The sequence below is a fragment of the Bufo bufo genome, chromosome 10 (genome assembly GCF_905171765.1).
Source record: "Bufo bufo chromosome 10, aBufBuf1.1, whole genome shotgun sequence".
Lineage (NCBI taxonomy): Eukaryota > Metazoa > Chordata > Amphibia > Anura > Bufonidae > Bufo > Bufo bufo.
In genome coordinates, this window is record NC_053398.1 from 116766407 (window position 1) to 116782411 (window position 16005).

Sequence of the window (16005 nt, forward strand, 5' to 3'; positions counted from 1 at the left end):
ATTTTTAATTTTTTTCTCACAAAGTCTCCCGTTCCGCTAACTTGGGACAAAAATTTCAATCTTTCATGGACTCAATATGCCCCTCACGGAATACCTGGGGGTGTCTTCTTTCCGAAATGGGGTCACATGTGGGGTATTTATACTGCCCTGGCATTCTAGGGGCCCTAAAGCGTGAGAAGAAGTCTGGAATATAAATGTCTAAAAAATTTTACGCATTTGGATTCCGTGAGGGGTATGGTGAGTTCATGTGAGATTTTATTTTTTGACACAAGTTAGTGGAATATGAGACTTTGTAAGAAAAAAAAAAATAAATTCCGCTAACTTGGGCCAAAAAAATATCTGAATGGAGCCTTACAGAGGGGTGATCAATGACAGGGGGGTGATCAATGACAGGGGGGTGATCAATGACAGGGGGGTGATCAATGACAGGGGGGTGATCAATGACAGGGGGGTGATCAGGGAGTCTATATGGGGTGATAACCACAGTCATTGATCACGCCCGTGTAAGGCTTCATTCAGAAGTCCGGATGCGTTTTGCGGATCCGATCCATCTATCAGTGCATCCGTAAAAATCATGCGGACATCTGAATGGAGCTTTACAGGGGTGTAATCAATGACAGGGGGGTGATCAGGGAGTCTATATGGGGTGATCACCACAGTCATTGATCATGCCCCTGTAAGGCTTCATTCAGACGTCCGGATGCGTTTTGCGGATCCGATCCATCTATCAGTGCATCCGTAAAAATCATGCGGACATCTGAATGGAGCTTTACAGGGGGGTAATCAATGACAGGGGGGTGATCACCACAGTCATTGATCATGCCCCTGTAAGGCTTCATTCAGAAGTCCGGATGCGTTTTGCGGATCCGATCCATCTATCAGTGCATCCGTAAAAATCATGCGGACATCTGAATGGAGCTTTACAGGGGTGTAATCAATGACAGGGGGGTGATCAATGACAGGGGGGTGATCAGGGAGTCTATATGGGGTGATCACCACAGTCATTGATCATGCCCCTGTAAGGCTTCATTCAGACGTCCGGATGCGTTTTGCGGATCCGATCCATCTATCAGTGCATCCGTAAAAAACATGCGGACATCTGAATGGAGCTTTACAGGGGGGTAATCAATGACAGGGGGGTGATCACCACAGTCATTGATCATGCCCCTGTAAGGCTTCATTCAGACGACCGGATGCGTTTTGCGGATCCGATCCATGTATCAGTGCATCCGTAAAAATCATGCGGACATCTGAATGGAGCTTTACAGGGGGGTGATCAGGGAGTCTATATGGGGTGATCACCACAGTCATTGATCATGCCCCTGTAAGGCTTCATTCAGACGTCCGGATGCGTTTTGCGGATCCGATCCATCTATCAGTGCATCCGTAAAAATCATGCGGACATCTGAATGGAGCTTTACAGGGGGGTAATCAATGACAGGGGGGTAATCAATGACAGGGGGGTGATCAGGGAGTCTATATGGGGTGATCACCACAGTCATTGATCATGCCCCTGTAAGGCTTCATTCAGACGTCCGGATGCGTTTTGCGGATCCGATCCATCTATCAGTGCATCCGTAAAAATCATGCGGACATCTGAATGGAGCTTTACAGGGGGGTAATCAATGACAGGGGGGTGATCACCACAGTCATTGATCATGCCCCTGTAAGGCTTCATTCAGACGACCGGATGCGTTTTGCGGATCCGATCCATGTATCAGTGCATCCGTAAAAATCATGCGGACATCTGAATGGAGCTTTACAGGGGGGTAATCAATGACAGGGGGGTGATCACCACAGTCATTGATCATGCCCCTGTAAGGCTTCATTCAGACGACCGGATGCGTTTTGCGGATCCGATCCATGTATCAGTGCATCCGTAAAAATCATGCGGACATCTGAATGGAGCTTTACAGGGGGGTGATCAGGGAGTCTATATGGGGTGATCACCACAGTCATTGATCATGCCCCTGTAAGGCTTCATTCAGACGTCCGGATGCGTTTTGCGGATCCGATCCATCTATCAGTGCATCCGTAAAAATCATGCGGACATCTGAATGGAGCTTTACAGGGGGGTAATCAATGACAGGGGGGTGATCAATGACAGGGGGGTGATCAGGGAGTCTATATGGGGTGATCACCACAGTCATTGATCATGCCCCTGTAAGGCTTCATTCAGACGTCCGGATGCGTTTTGCGGATCCGATCCATCTATCAGTGCATCCGTAAAAATCATGCGGACATCTGAATGGAGCTTTACAGGGGGGTAATCAATGACAGGGGGGTAATCAATGACAGGGGGGTGATCAGGGAGTCTATATGGGGTGATCACCACAGTCATTGATCATGCCCCTGTAAGGCTTCATTCAGACGTCCGGATGCGTTTTGCGGATCCGATCCATCTATCAGTGCATCCGTAAAAATCATGCGGACATCTGAATGGAGCTTTACAGGGGGGTAATCAATGACAGGGGGGTGATCACCACAGTCATTGATCATGCCCCTGTAAGGCTTCATTCAGACGACCGGATGCGTTTTGCGGATCCGATCCATGTATCAGTGCATCCGTAAAAATCATGCGGACATCTGAATGGAGCTTTACAGGGGGGTAATCAATGACAGGGGGGTGATCACCACAGTCATTGATCATGCCCCTGTAAGGCTTCATTCAGACGACCGGATGCGTTTTGCGGATCCGATCCATCTATCAGTGGATCCGTAAAAATCATGCGGACATCTGAATGGAGCTTTACAGGGGGGTAATCAATGACAGGGGGTGATCAGGGAGTCTATATGGGGTGATCACCACAGTCATTGATCACGCCCCTGTAAGGCTTCATTCAGACGTCCGGATGCGTTTTGCGGATCCGATCCATCTATCAGTGGATCCGTAAAAATCATGCGGACGTCTGAATGGAGCTTTACAGGGGGTTGATCAATGACAGGGGGGTAATCAATGACAGGGGGGTGATCAGGGAGTCTATATGGGGTGATCAGGGGTGATTAGGGGTGATCAGGGGCTAATAAGGGGTTAATAAGTGACGGGGGGGGGGGTGTAGTGTAGTGTAGTGGTGCTTGGTGCTACTTTACTGAGCTACCTGTGTCCTCTGGTGGTCGATCCAAACAAAGGGGACCACCAGAGGACCAGGTAGCAGGTATATTAGACGCTGTTATCAAAACAGCGCCTAATATACCTGTTAGGGGTTAAAAAAAACACATCTCCAGCCTGCCAGCGAACGATCGCCGCTGGCAGGCTGGAGATCAACTCTCTTACCTTCCGTTCCTGTGAGCGCGCGCGCCTGTGTGCGCGCGTTCACAGGAAGTCTCGCGTCTCGCAAGATGACGCGTATATGCGTGACTGTGCGCAGCGCTGCCACCTCCGGAACGCGATCCTGCGTTAGGCGGTCCGGAGGTGGTTAATATCATCTCACGTCAAAAAGAGCTTATTTATCTGAGGAAATAGTCGGACTCAGATGTGAATTGTATCAATTAGGTTGTCTACAATTCACCAGGTCATGATTTTAAGAATTTATGACAAATTTTATAAATTTAATTTTTTTATGGTTAATTATTTTTATGACCATAATTAATAATTCTTAATTGAATTATTACCCACCGACAGCATGTCACGTTGCGACACCATTGAAAGAAATGCCAAGTAACACGTATCGCTGTGTAACCAAACTTCTGTATATTCACCCCACCAAATGGATGTTCAAGGCATGCATACAATACACAGGACACATGGAGCACATATGTACCGTAAATGGGGATGAGCGGTAAGAGAAAAAGTACAGAATAAATATGGATAAGGCTATGTACACATTTGGGGACATTTATTTTATATTGCATACTCATTTTGAGCTAAAAATCTTTTTTTCAAATGGTCTTTATTAAAAATATGGAGTCCTTTTTTCTGTACAGAGCTGAGATGCTCTAGTAGCTGCCTGTGGATTTGCTCTCTTTTCCATCATCTGGGGAGCTGACGGGCTCCTTATCTCTGCTCTCTGTCATTATAAACACTCATTATAGCTCAATCATTATCTTACTGATAAGGGTCCATTCACACATCCGTGTGTGTTTTGCAAAACACTGACACCGGCAATGTGCGTTCCGCATTTTGCGGACCGCACATCGCCGGCACTAATAGAATATGCCTATTCTTGTCCGCAATCGCGGACAAGAATAGGGCATGTTCTATTTTTTTCGAGAACAGAAATGTGGACCCGGAAGTCATCGAAATGAATGGGTCCGCATTTTGCGGAACGGAATTGCGGATGTGTGAATGGAGCCTAAGAATGTGGCTTAAATAAGTGATTCATGACCTCTTAGTAGTTTAGAGATAAGGGTTTTTAGATGACGGCACAAAGTGAAAGCACCAGTCACGCAGCTAGAAAAACAGTTAACCCTTTGTGACAGAACGGCTCAATATTTAAAAAAAATATATGATTTTTAGCCAAAAATGAGTAAAATGCAATTATAAACAAAAATTGCCTCCGAAGGTATACATATCCTTTGAACCCATTTTTCCCTTTAATTTGGGAACTTTTTAGAATACAAACATGCACAAATAAAATCTACTAAACCCTAGCTCCCACGCCCTTGTGTCAAACTGCACTTACCTGTATCTTGCACTTTCCTGCATTCTTGCACACCTCTCGTGCAGTCTCTGTGGCCTGCAGCTTAGACAGCAAGTGCAGAAGCAACCTCACCGTTCTCCTGGTCAATGAAGATCACAGTTGCCATTTTTTGTCGAAATCGTCAGCTCATCCCCTAAAACACTGAACCATTGCAGTTTTTTAAACTGTTTTTATTGAGACTGTTCTATAAAGCCGTTTTTTTTAACCAAAATAAAACTTATAAATTGGGGTCTGAGCTCAGTGTCGGGCCTGGAGCTACTGGGGGAATTGAGGCTGGATTTTCAGAAACGAGTCACCACTGCGAGCTCTCCACCTCGCTGTGATTCACATTCCAATAGCTTATTGATGTCAGCAACAGTGCACCCGAAAGCTCTCTGCGTCTTACACAATGGGCAGTCATTTGCAACTTTTTAAATGATCATGCGACAAAATTTTAGTTGCACAGGTGTTTTCACTCTGTCTTTGCAACCGGGGAGTGGAAGGGGCCGGGCAATCGTCCCCATCAAATTCATGACATTTGAAATCTACTCCAGTCGGGGACTACGGGAAAAAGATAGGCCGGCCAAGGCAATGTGATGAACTGGACAATGTTCTGCCAGGAAACTTTGGGTCCTGACATTCATGTGGATGTTACTTTGATACATACCACCCACCTAGACATTGCACTGGCCTTAGCAGTGACATGTCCCCAAGTGGCACATAAACCAACAGTAATGTGCTGCTTGGGGACATGCCACCACTGAGGCCTGTGAATGGCTGCAGCAGAGTACGTGACACCGTCGGGAAGATCAGAAGGAGAGTGGACCAGACCCTCAGCAATGCAATAGAGTAGCAGATGGCCAGGACCAGGCAGTGTAAATGTCATTATGCCTGGTCCTGTCAATGAAAGTGCAGTGGGCGCGGCAGTTGCAGAGAGAGCAGAGCCTCTAGGTGTAACGGCAACGCCCCCGTTGCTCCTAGAGGCTAATTTGCATATAATAAAACATTTTTCTCAGCAATGCGGGCACATATGAACATGGGACCAACACAGATGCCTTCAGCTGCCAAGCGCACATGTAACAGGTCAGCCAGTGTCCTAGGGACAAATCTGCTGACAGATGCCCTTTAATTTAGGAAATCTGCTCCGCACACTGAATTGATCTGGCGGGTCTAATGCACTGTGCTCTCATCATCATCTGAGTACAGTACAAGAGAGCCACGATCAGATAGGAACTGACTTTATCATAAATCACTATCAGTCAGTGTTTTCTTGAAGGATGGGATGGAATAAGGTAATCTACTCCTCTACTCCATCCTCTCTTTATTTAGCGGTATACTGATGCACACTGGCCAGGTGGAGGCCAAAAGGACCCTCTTTATCCCTCCGACTAATGGAGCCCTTATAGGTATATCTACCATGTATGTTGGGGTTTTTCCAGCATACACACTACATTTAGGGCGATGCAATGTGAAGCCAGGCTTATAACTCCTGTGTGAACCAGATGCTGTGCAGAACCATCTTTTTGTGGTTCTAGAGAGAAAGGAGAATAGTTGTGTGTGTTCTGTGTGTGAGTGGGGCTCTGTGCTTGGTTCTGTGTGTGCATTTTGTGTGCGTGGCTCTGTGCGTGGTTCTGTGTGTGCGGTTCTGTGAGTGCGTGGTTCTGTGTGTGCGTTTTGTGTGTGCGGTTCTGTGAGTGCGTGGTTCTGTGAGTGCGTGGTTCTGTGTGTGCGGTTCTGTGAGTGCGTGGTTCTGTGTGTGCGTGGCTCTGTGTGTGCGGTTCTGTGAGTGCGTGGTTCTGTGTGTGCGTTTTGTGTGCGTGGTTTTGTGTGTGCGTGGTTTTGTGTGTGCGTGGTTCTGTGTGCGTGGTTCTGTGAGTGCGTGGTTCTGTGTGAGTGGGGCTCTGTGCTTGGTACTGTGTGTACGGTTCTGTGTGTGGTTCTGTACGCGGTCACTGACAGCAGTTAATCACTTACACAAATAGTTTTACAATATAATCCAACTATCTATCTACTCTTTATATCTAATATCTATCTAGCTATCCATCCATTTATTATCTATCTACTCTTTATCTATCTATCCAACTATCTATCTATCAAATATCTACCTTTCTATACACTGCGTGCAGAATTATTAGGCAAATGAGTATTTTGACCACATCATCCTCTTTATGCATGTTGTCTTACTCCAAGCTGTATAGGCTCGAAAGCCTACTACCAATTAAGCATATTAGGTGATGTGCATCTCTGTAATGAGAAGGGGTGTGGTCTAATGACATCAACACCCTATATTAGGTGTGCATAATTATTAGGCAACTTCCTTTCCTTTGGCAAAATGGGTCAAAAGAAGGACTTGACAGGCTCAGAAAAGTCAAAAATAGTGAGATATCTTGCAGAGGGATGCAGCACTCTTAAAATTGCAAAGCTTCTGAAGCGTGATCATCGAACAATCAAGCGTTTCATTCAAAATAGTCAACAGGGTCGCAAGAAGCGTGTGGAAAAACCAAGGCGCAAAATAACTGCCCATGAACTGAGAAAAGTCAAGCGTGCAGCTGCCAAGATGCCACTTGCCACCAGTTTGGCCATATTTCAGAGCTGCAACATCACTGGAGTGCCCAAAAGCACAAGGTGTGCAATACTCAGAGACATGGCCAAGGTAAGAAAGGCTGAAAGACGACCACCACTGAACAAGACACACAAGCTGAAACGTCAAGACTGGGCCAAGAAATATCTCAAGACTGATTTTTCTAAGGTTTTATGGACTGATGAAATGAGAGTGAGTCTTGATGGGCCAGATGGATGGGCCCGTGGCTGGATTGGTAAAGGGCAGAGAGCTCCAGTCCGACTCAGACGCCAGCAAGGTGGAGGTGGAGTACTGGTTTGGGCTGGTATCATCAAAGATGAGCTTGTGGGGCCTTTTCGGGTTGAGGATGGAGTCAAGCTCAACTCCCAGTCCTACTGCCAGTTTCTGGAAGACACCTTCTTCAAGCAGTGGTACAGGAAGAAGTCTGCATCCTTCAAGAAAAACATGATTTTCATGCAGGACAATGCTCCATCACACGCGTTCAAGTACTCCACAGCGTGGCTGGCAAGAAAAGGTATAAAAGAAGAAAATCTAATGACATGGCCTCCTTGTTAACCTGATCTGAACCTCATTGAGAACCTGTGGTCCATCATCAAATGTGAGATTTACAAGGAGGGAAAACAGTACACCTCTCTGAACAGTGTCTGGGAGGCTGTGGTTGCTGCTGCACGCAATGTTGATGGTGAACAGATCAAAACACTGACAGAATCCATGGATGGCAGGCTTTTGAGTGTCCTTGCAAAGAAAGGTGGCTATATTGGTCACTGATTAGTTTTTGTTTTGTTTTTGAATGTCAGAAATGTATATTTGTGAATGTTGAGATGTTATATTGGTTTCACTGGTAAAAATAAATAATTGAAATGGGTATATATTTGTTTTTTTGTTAAGTTGCCTAATAATTATGCACAGTAATAGTCACCTGCACACACAGAAATCCCCCTAAAATAGCTAAAACTAAAAACAAACTAAAAACTACTTCCAAAAATATTCAGCTTTGATATTAATGAGTTTTTTGGGTTCATTGAGAACATGGTTGTTGTTCAATAATAAAATTAATCCTCAAAAATACAACTTGCCTAATAATTCTGCACTCCCTGTATATTTAGGGTCTGTATAAAGAAGGGACACGTATGGGCTCTGAACACGGGAAAGGGCGGGGGGGGGGGGGGGGGTTAAAAAACAGTTTCTTTTCCATAAGCAGCGCCACTATTATCCATGGGCTGCATTTGGTATTGCACCCCCATATTAAGTAAATAAGGCCTCATACACATGACCACATTTAGCACACAGCTCATGGCCAAGAGTGCAGTTGTTTCTGGAACATCATTACCGCCTTACTTCTATTTCTGGATAAGGCCTCATGCACACGGCCGTTGTGCGGCAGTTCCGTGCATTGGGGACCACAATTTGTGGTCCCCAATGCACAGGCAACATCCACGCGGCCGGGACGAGACCCATTCAACTTGAATGGGTCCGTGATCCGTCCGCACCGTAAAAAAAAATAGAACATGTTCTATTTTTTTGCGGTGCGGAGGCACGGACAGAAACACCCTGGAATCACCCCGTAGTGCTTCCGATCTATGCCTCTGTACCGCACCGCATCTCCTGGATTGCGGACCTATTCAAGTGCATGAGGCCTAACTCCTTTAACGCATCCTGCAGATGTAGTCCCCATAAAAAGGCTTAGGGACTGAATGTCATGTATTTCACTCTAGTTAGAGCACCCCTAGTGTCCAGTTATAGAATCGTTAATTTCTAACGATAATTTGTTTTCCCTTAGTCCTAACAGCAGCACAGATGGGGTTAACTGCCCCTGTGGACTGGTAGGACCGGCGGAATTTTTAATGAGCCCAAGAACCAATAAACGATCTTCAGCTCCCTGAAAGGGAGGAGATCACCCCCCAGCCCACCGTGTTTTTAACAAGCATAATGTATTTAGGGTGGGATATTTGTGTGCTGCTGTTAGGACTAAGAGAAAACAAATTATCGTTAGAAATTAATGATTCCCTTACGTCCTACCAGCAGCACAGATGGGGAGATAGCAAGAAGAATCCCCTAGGGAGGGTCCTCATGCCTGGCAGAACTAAGAACTGTCTGCCCAAAAGCCGAAAACTCTGCCATCCTAGCATCTATCCTATAATGGGAGATGAAGGTTGACTCAGAGCTCCAGGAGGCCGCCTTACAGATCAACTCTAAGGGGAGAAGTCTTCTCTCCGCAACAGAGGTGGAGACAGCCCTAGTAGAATGGGCTCTCACAAACTCCGGAGGATCTAGGGATTGGGAGACGAAAGCCTCCCTAATGGCCTCCTTGATCCAGCGACTAATGGTAGCTTTAGAAGCTTTACGGCCTTTAGACTTACCGGCAAACAGGATGAGGAGATTTTCATCTATCCTGAACTCTCTGGATCTATCCACATAGACCTGGAGGCACCTTGAAATATCCAGCGGGTCTCTTGCTGGAGTATCAGAGGAGGAGGCTGAAAACAAAACTGGTAAAGAGATTACCTGGTTGATATTTTGGAAGGTAGGCACCTTAGGCCTGAAGTAGGGTAAAAACTTCAGGAGTACTCTGTCCTGTAAGAAGATAATATAAGGGTGAATTGCAGAAAAAGCCTGCAATTCAGAGATCCTTTTGGCTGAAGCTACAGCCAGAAGAAAAAACATCTTTAAAGTCAAAAATCTGAATTACACCTCCTCCAATGGCTCGAAGGGGGGAGATGTTAGCCCCCTGAGCACTACTGAAAGATCCCACTGGGGAATAGGTTTCAGTATAGTAGGCTTTAGTCTTTCAGCTCCCTTCAGGAAGCGTTCGATGAGTGGGTCCCGAGAATGTGGCCTGTTGAGACAGGCCGAGATGGCACAAATCTGTACCTTCAAGGTAGCTGGAGAAAGACCTCTATCTAATCCATCTTGAAGGAATTGTAGTATCGCAGGAAGGGGCGGATCTGCAGACGCCACCTGTTTGGAATCACACCATGACACGAAGATTCTCATGATCCTGGAGTAGGCCTTCTTTGTAGACTCTGCTCTGGAATGCGACAAAGTTCTCAGGACCGACTCAGAAAGCCCTTCTATGTTGGGAAGGGACTGATCAACCTCCAGGCTGTCAGGTTGAACCTGTGCAGATCTGGGCAGAGGTGAGTGTCCCACGACACCAGGGTCTGCTCCGGGGGGAGTCTCCAGTATTGTCCCCGACTCATCTGAATGAGCTGGGTAAACCAGGATCTCCTGGGCCAGAATGGTATGATGGCTATTACCGAGGCCTGATCCTGACGGATTTTCATCAATACCCTCGGTATCATGGAAAACGGAGGGAAGATGTAAGCCAGCCTGAACCTCCACGGTATCGACAGAGCATCTATCGCCAGGGGGTTGTCTTCCCTGTACAGGGAACAGAACCTCAGCACCTTGGCGTTGAACCTGGTTGCCATGAGATCCACCTCTGGCATACCCCATCTGTGAACTAACTGCCTGAAGATCTCCGGATGCAGAGACCACTCCATGGTCGGTAATCCTCGACTTAAGCGGTCCGCTATCATATTGAGGGAGCCTCGAATATGAGTGGCAGATAGATGGGAAAGGTTCGTCTCTGCCCACCGAAGAATTACCCCGATCTCTGACAAAAGGGGCAATGATCTTGTGCCTCCCTGCTTGTTTATATAGAGAACCGCAGTCATATTGTCTGACTGGACTTTCACTGCTTTGCCCCGGATCTGAGGGGCGAAGTGAAGGAGGGCTAGCCGGATAGCTCGCATCTCGCGAAGATTGGAAGAGAGACGCCGCTCCAGAGGAGACCAAGATCCCTGTACTGGGGGTCCGTCCAGGTGAGCGCCCCAGCCTACAAGGGACGCGTCTGTAGTCAATATGACCCAAGCTGGTTGGGTCATAGACTTCCCTGCTGGTAGCTGAAACCACCATCTGAGGGAATTCCGGGTTTGACTGGACAGGGAGCACAGGGAATCTAGCCCCGCAGGGCTGCCGTTCCATAAGTGTAAGACCTCCGACTGAAGAGGACGGAGGTGCCATAACGCCCAAGGGACTGCCTCCGCAGCCGCTGACATGAGCCCCAGCATCTTCATGAGAGTCCGGATAGAGACTCGACGAGGGACAAAAAGGACTCTTGCTAGGTCCTGAATCCGCGCTCTCCTTTCTAGAGTCAACCGGAGGGACATCTCCACAGAGTTGACCACGAATCCTAAATAATGGATTGAAGTCGATGGGCTCACATTCGACTTCTGCCAGTTGATATCCAGCCCCCTGAAGATGGTGGGTAAGGACCGGAACTGAAGAGGCTATGAAGAGCCAATCGTCCAGATAAGGAATAATAGTCAGTCCTTGAAGTCTCAAAGCTGCCATCACCGACACCACCACCTTGGTGAAGATAAGGGGGGCGGAAGAGATTCCGAAGGGAAGCGCGGTGAACTGAAAGTGCCTGCGAACCCCTAAAATCTGGACCGCGATCCTGAGGAATTTCCGGGAAGCTGAATGGATCGGAATGTGAAGATACGCATCCTTGAGGTCCAGAGTAGCCATGACGTCCCCAGGGTTGAGGATATGGCTGACTGACCTTATGGTTTCCATCCGAAACCTGGTTTTCCTTATAAATCGATTGAGGAATCTCAAGTCGATGATCATCCGGAGATCTCCCGTCTTCTTGGGAACCAGGAACACTGGAGAATAAATCCCTAGGCCTCTCTCCCCTGCCGGCACCTCCTCCAGGGCTCCCTTGGAGATATAGTCCTGAATATAAGACTCTAGGATCTTTTGTTTGGCAGACCCGAAGTTTCGTGTGGCGATGAATCTCTCTGGGGGGAGGGAGATAAGATCTACCCGGTACCCAGCAGAAATTATATCCTGAACCCAGGGGTCTGCGATCAACTGGGCCCAAAAGTTTTTGAAGTGGGAGAGACGGCCCCCCACGGGAATCTGGGGGAGGGGTACGGGAAAGTCTAGAGGAGATACTGCAGGGGCAGCAGGGCTTATCCAAGAGCCTCGAGGAGGCCCATAGTCAGGAGGTTTTTGCCTCCCTGGTGGGTTTGCGGGAGCGTCTCAAGAATCTACGAGACGGCCCCCCCAATCTCTGCGCCTAGCCTGCTGCCCTGAACGGCCTCCGCCCTTCTTATCCTGTCTAGGGCGTCCCCGAAAGGACTGCTGGGGGAGACTCTTCCCTTTCTTGTCGGAGAGTCCCTCCATGATCTTGTCCAATTCGGACCCGAACAGCCTATCCGGTTCGAAGGGGAGCCCACATAGAATAAACTTGGACGCGTTGTCCACGATCCATGGTTTCAGCCATAGTGGTCTGCGGGCAGCTGAAACTAGAGCCATAGTTTTGGCGGCCAGTTTCAGCTGCATCTGGGTGGAATCACACAGGAAATCCATAGCCAGATTGACTGACTTAAAAGTGGTCAAGATGTCGTCTCTAGAAACGCTCTGATCCACGTCTGTCTGGATCTGATTAAGTTTAGAGCGTAAGAAGGAGGCTACTTCCGTGGCCGCAATGGATGTCGATGCGGAGGCAGCAGCCACGGCGTAACCCCTTCTAAGGGTGCACTCTGCCCTCCGGTCTAGAGGGTCCTGCAGACTAGACCCATCGTCTGCAGGGACCAGAGTGCGCCTGGACAACTTGGCTATAGCCATGTCCACCTTGGGAACGGAACCCCACGATTCCACCAAGGGTTTAGCCATCGGGTACATGAGCTTAAACTTCCTGGTAAGGACTGGGCCTTTTTCAGGCTTTCTCCACTCTGTACGCATCACAGAGAGAAGGGTCTCATCCGCTCTAAAGACATGCTGTGTCCGTCCGGCGGGATCGGAGGACTCCCCCATGTCAACATCCTGGTCCCCCGACCTGATGGACTTTCCAAAGGACAGAAAAAAACACGGTGGGCTGGGGGGTGATCTCCTCCCTTTCAGGGAGCTGAAGATCGTTTATTGGTTCTTGGGCTCATTAAAAATTCCGCCGGTCCTACCAGTCCACAGGGGCAGTTAACCCCATCTGTGCTGCTGGTAGGACGTAAGGGAACTGCTCTTTATATATTTCCGGAGAATGTCTTTAGTAAAAGTAATTGAGAAATCATTATTTTCACGCTCTTTCATATCACATATAATTTCACTGCACTGAGCCGTATTGATCATATTTAGCCTGAAGTTTCACAGATGTCATTATAAAGACCAATATAAAAACTGAACATTTTATTCTCCAAATCAATCATGTAAAACTTTTCATTAAACAGATGTACTGTACCCTCTGCTTTAAAGAGGACTGACATGTCGGTTTTAGTAACTACCTGCATTCCCCATGTTATAGCAATACTGGAGCATCTATTCTTATGACTCTATGATGTGCCATTCCTTTATTATTCCTGAGAGAAATTTCTGAACGAATTGCTAGAGGTTTGCAATGAAGGTGCAGCTGGGTGTTACCAGTTGGGGAGGTGCCCCTCCACAGTCTGACAATGGCAGCACTGAATGGATAGTGTCAGGCTACAGGGACACCCCCCCCCCAACTGGTAACACCCATCTGGACCTTCACTACAAACTGCTAGTCATTCATTGATAACTTCTAGCAGGAATAATAAAGGACTGGCACATCATAGAGTCATAAGAGTAGATGCTCCAGAAACATGGGGGCACAAGTATTTACTATAACTGACAAGTCAGGAGAGGGGACGGGTCCTGTTTAAGACCGTATTCTAAACAAAACAAAAGAGAACGGGAGACACAAAGATGATTTTGGACTAATATTATATAGATTTATTTCAAAATGTAATGTTAATATGACACTTTCAAATATAGAAATATTGTGACCACAGAACTCTGGAACTGACTTAGCAGCAGGGCGAGAGAAAACGGAAAAATCTGCAGCGATCTACGCCATGTGAAGAGGACACAAATGAGCAAGTATGCAACATAAACAACGCAAAACATCAGGCCTCAAAGAAAAACGAGTGCATGCGACAAAACAAAGGTGTTGCCCCCGGTAACCAATCAGCTCCCAGCGTTTGTGTCAACAGTGTAGAATGCTGCAATCTGATTGGCTGGCTTAATTTGCATGTCAGATGAATGTGCTTGATATAATTTCCGAAACCGCACCGGAAAAAAATGGCTGCAAAAGGCAACAACTCCACTTTTCGTCTGCACTAGTTTTTATTATATCTAATGCCCAGTGTGCAACATGAAAAAGTCATTGACCCCCCCTTCCCCCCCTGACAGGGTGTTTTTAGTGTATGGTCCACATTTACTTGCTACCCTCGGCAAACTGATGATACGGTTGAGGTTTCATTAGTTACTACCTGAGTGCATAGGTTGATTTTTATTTTATTTTTTTCCTGATAATTTTACACAGATCTAATAATACACATATTGTAAGGCTGAAAAACGATAGCACGTGTACGCATACATGCACACCCGGCACACAAAGAACCTGCTCCCGCCTTGTTGACGGACTAGTATGCAGTTTTATATTACGGTATTATGGAGGAGTGCTAGCAGTCGTTATGTCCGTATAGTGCATCGCACAAAGTTGTTAGCGACAAAAATCTTTACAGGTGAACGACAAAAAGACACACATCAGTAAACCCCATCTCTAAAACACACAATGCACAAACGCAACGTCTCAGAGTGATAACATGTAATTCACGTCTGCGGGAGGACAGGTGAAACGGGCGGTATTTTACACTATGGGGGAGATTTATCAAAACTGGTGTGAAGGAAACCTGGCTTAGTTATCCATAACAACCATTCAGATTCCACCTTTCATTTTGCAGAGCTCCTTTGGAAAATGAAAGGTGGAATCTGATTGGTTGCTATGGGCAGTTAAGCCAGGTTCCCTTCACACCAGTTTTGATAAATCTCCCCCTAGATCTTTCACACACCAAAGGAGGCCATATTGAAAATTGGCCCAATGTTCAGTCTTTTTAATCCATTGGCTCATTCTCAGAACACATTCTCATTGGCTTATTCTCAGAACACATTTTATGACTTGTCAACCAGACAGGTCATGAAAGCCGGGCGGGCTGTCTCCAGGTTAAAAGGGTTATCTCATGATTAATGTAAAAAATGAAGATCAGACATTTTATAGTACAGGACAATCTCTTTCTAACAAAGCTAGAACCAGCCCTGTAGCTCACAAGGATCCAGAGATCTCCTAATTCATTGCTCTGCTAGATTTATATCCAGTTGGCAACTCAGGAGGCGTGTCCATGGTCTACCTATCACAGATCAGGAGGCAGTTTAAGGATGGAACTGAGCATGTGCGTCCACCTCAGAGAGGTGGACAGAGAAATAAGAAAAAGAACAAACAGCAGGTGGCGCTACTCAGATAAATTTTTTCAGTTCAGTGGCTATGCTAAATTTTTAACACAAGCAAAGGCACAAGTATTCAGATCCAGGAGCTGGTTTGAAAACTGCTGAATACTTTTCATGGGACAACCCCTTTAAGGTAAGCCGTTGATTGACAACCATATTGAGTATCCTGTCTAACCCATTTTAACTTGCAGAGCATTTAAGGGCCCCCCACTGTCAGAGGGCCCTAGCATCTGCCTAACCATGTGGTATGGCCAGCTTTGGTGGTTACACTGACACACAAAGGCCCAGAGTCAACTGCATTTATATGTATAGATAGATACAGAGCACAAAATGGCGAAATCGACTGGTTGTAGCTTGACTGGTACCACATGTAAAGCTAAGTTTCACTTTTATTTTTGGTACTAATCGCAAAAATTGTAGACATTATAATAGCCAATGACAACACGGACAACACAGAGAAAAAAACTAGGCCTAAAACGTTCAAAGTTTCCCAGCTGA